This window comes from Physeter macrocephalus, chromosome 11, assembly GCF_002837175.3.
Source record: "Physeter macrocephalus isolate SW-GA chromosome 11, ASM283717v5, whole genome shotgun sequence".
Taxonomy (NCBI): Eukaryota; Metazoa; Chordata; class Mammalia; order Artiodactyla; family Physeteridae; genus Physeter; species Physeter macrocephalus.
This window is the reverse complement of record NC_041224.1, coordinates 125,542,376-125,545,620: the sequence shown is the minus strand read 5'-3', so window position 1 is coordinate 125,545,620 and position 3,245 is coordinate 125,542,376. Positions and strand designations below refer to the sequence as shown.

Sequence of the window (3,245 nt, the reverse complement as noted above, 5' to 3'; positions counted from 1 at the left end):
TAGCATGGCCAGTAGTTTCTCTGAAGATCATCCTGGAGAATCTCTGAAATTCTGTCAGCAGTCAAGATTCTCCCTAACTGGTACATTAATAAAGTAAAAAGAAAGTTTTATTCAGGATTGCTTGTCAAGAATAGTTTTGAATTGTCTGCAGCACCTTAAAAGAAAGGGCTTAAAATGAGGGTAATGCACTGCTACTCCTTCTCATTAGTTGGGAATGATTTAAATGCATAATTACAACGTTTAACTGGGAGGTAGCCTAATACATTGGAAAAGCAAAACATCCATTGAATGAAGTGAGTTCAGCAATGAGTGTATTTTTCTATGTGCTGGGTGCAGGTGACCACCTGAAATAGATGAGAAATAATTTTGATCATGGAAAAATAAAAGAACCCAGAAGATATAGTGAGATTTTTCAGGAAATATTTAATAATGTCAAATAGACTTTCATATTTGGCTCAGTGATTACTTTTAATATTTTTACTCTTTAGTAGAAAACTCAGATTTCACCAGGACACAATCTAACACAGCATTAAATTCTTTCATGCTTCTAAAAAGTTTGAGCTGTATATTTTGGATGCAGAGTTACTGCTTGCATAGAGCAATACAGATCTGACCACCCATGTAGAGAAGGCTGGTGCTGAAGAATCCCCAAGAAAGATAGGAAATAAAGCTAACCTTTCAGAGTATCTTGATGGTTATCAAACATTACATGGTGTGAAGAAAAAGGGAGTGGCATCAAGAAACATTGCTATTGCCTGATACTTTTAGATCATTATGTCAATATGGAAGGGAGGACACCAAGAGCCCTGGGAGGAGGTGTATGTATGGCTGTGTGGGGCAGAGTTGTCTTAAAATATATTAAGACATAATGATATTGGAACAAGTGGATTCTGTCTTTTTCATTAACTACCTGTGTGAAGTTTACGAAGTTACTCTGACTTTCTGAGCATTATTTCTAAAATCCAAGATTGAATAATTAAATGACATCTCAAGTTTCTTATTACTTTTAAAATTCTGTTATTTTAAAATTCTCAGTTTTCACTTGTTCATGTTTTCTGGCATAGAAATCTGATTCTTTAGTTATAAAGTAATTCATGGAGATGTAATGCATAGCACGTTGACTATAGTTAATAATGCTGCATTGTATGTATAAAACTTGCTAAGAGAGTAGATCTTAAAAATTCTCATTATAAAAAAAATTGTAACTATGTGTGGTGATGGATGTTAACAAGACTTATTGTGGTGATTATTTTGCAATATATACAAACATTAAATCATTATGTTGCACACCTGAAACTAATATAATGTTATATACCAATTACATCTCAATTAAAATAAAAGACGTTTTTTCTTTAAATACAACAACTAGGTAGAACATCTTTGTTCTGTAGATTTAAATACTCTATTTAAATACTATTTTAATTCATAATTCTTGACTTTTCTCTCATTATATTTTTTCACATCTTTCCTTTTATTGAAAAAAATTTTAGAAAATGGCAGTTAAAGGGCACACACAAATCAACAGAGATATATTAGTGGACAACCTAGGCAAGATAAAACTAAAAAATGCCATTAGCTTCTTGAATTGTTTAAAAGCACAAAATGTAACAGGCAGAAAATTTGTTTTAAATTAAAAAGCTGTGGTTTTTTTCCCCAATTCTCCCCAAGTCAGACATATACACACCCACAAAAATAGTGTGTGAAGGAAAGCTGACATACACAAGAAGTTGTAACCTGAATTAAGAGAAACAGCCATTGAAGCAGGAATTAACACAATAAAGTCAGCAACAGGTTAACAGTTTTCAAAACTGAGTCCTCAAATACTGCATGATGCAAAGCTATACCATATAAAGTACTGCTAGGTATGAAGGAAGGAGTCTGTACCACTTTTAGCAAAAATGCTTTTCCAGAGAAGCAAATCAAAACAACACAATCAGCAAACTAAAGAAGCTATAGCTAGATATTAGAGCTACAACTTCTCCTATCTGACCTAGAAAGTCCTATTTATCCAGAATAGACTAAATTTTCAGGACAAATTAGGGACTTTTTTTTTTTAGCATTTCTTACTTTATCCATTTTAAGTTCTGTTTCTTTCTTCCATACCCCTTAATTCAGCATGATTCAGCAGAAAGATGGCTGGCTATAGAATTGGCAATTTTTTTTCTCTGTGGTGAGACTGACATTAAGCCTGGATATTTAAGGCTTGTATGCATCCATAACAGTGTTCTGCTGTGGTCAAAATCTTAACAATGAACTTGGTGAACTCGGCTTCCCATTGCTGCTTTGTTCTTCCACTGATGAAGGTCAGCTTTAGAGTGTATTTTTCACCGAACATTTTGAAAATGGACCAAATATCATCAGGATACATCCCTGTAGAATCTTTCCTGGGGCTACAAGAAAGATGCTCTTCTCCTTATATGAGGTATAAATGGTCAGGATCTGCATCATCACAAAATAGGATATGATGCACAAAGCCAGAACAGGCTTGGACTCTGGGTCCAAATCAAAGCCACTGTGGCAAAGAAACAAGAAATGGTACAGATGGTGAGGCAACCATCAGTTAGACCAAAATTCTCCACATACTAGTACATTTTGGCAGAATCATTCAAATAATTTTCCACAGCTGACACATCCCATTTGTCAGTTTTTACAGGCTTATCATCAATCTTCCACTTGTCCAACAAGCCACTATGGCTACTGCCTGTCCCATAGCTGGGGCTGTTGTCGAATCCCAATTCATGTGCCTGACACACAGTGAGGCCCAACAAACAAAACATTGGAGTTTGAAGGGGAGAAAGGTTTATTTCAGGGCCAAGCAAGGAGAATGCGGTGGCTCGTGCTCTAAAGACCTAATCTCCCTAATAGTTTTTTGTTTTTTTTTTTTTTGCGGTAAGTGGGCCTCTTACTGTTGTGGCCTCTCCGGTTGCGGAGCACAGGCTCCGGACGCGCGGGCTCAACGGCCATGGCCCACGGGCCCAGCCACTCCACGGCATGTGGGATCTTCCCGGACCGGGGCACGAACCCGTGTCCCCTGCATCGGCAGGTGGACTCTCAACCACTGCGCCACCAGGGAAGCCCTCCCTAATAGTTTTTGGGGAAGAGATTTTATACAAAATTTGGGGGGAGGTCTGCAGAGTGTGTGGCCTTCCTCTGATTGGTTGGTGGTGAGGTAACATGGTGTTCCAGGAATCTCAGTCATCAGCCTTCTAGTTCCAACCAGTCTGGGGTCCACAGGCTGTGCTCAG

The 3,245-nt window shown here is 37.7% G+C and overlaps 1 pseudogene; it reads right to left on the bottom strand.

The window, feature by feature from the left end:
- Nucleotides 1–2,121: 2,121 nt before the first annotated feature.
- On the bottom strand, nucleotides 2,122–2,777 carry LOC102982655 (signal peptidase complex subunit 2-like; annotated as a pseudogene).
- Between the last annotated feature and the right edge of the window lie 468 nt (nucleotides 2,778–3,245).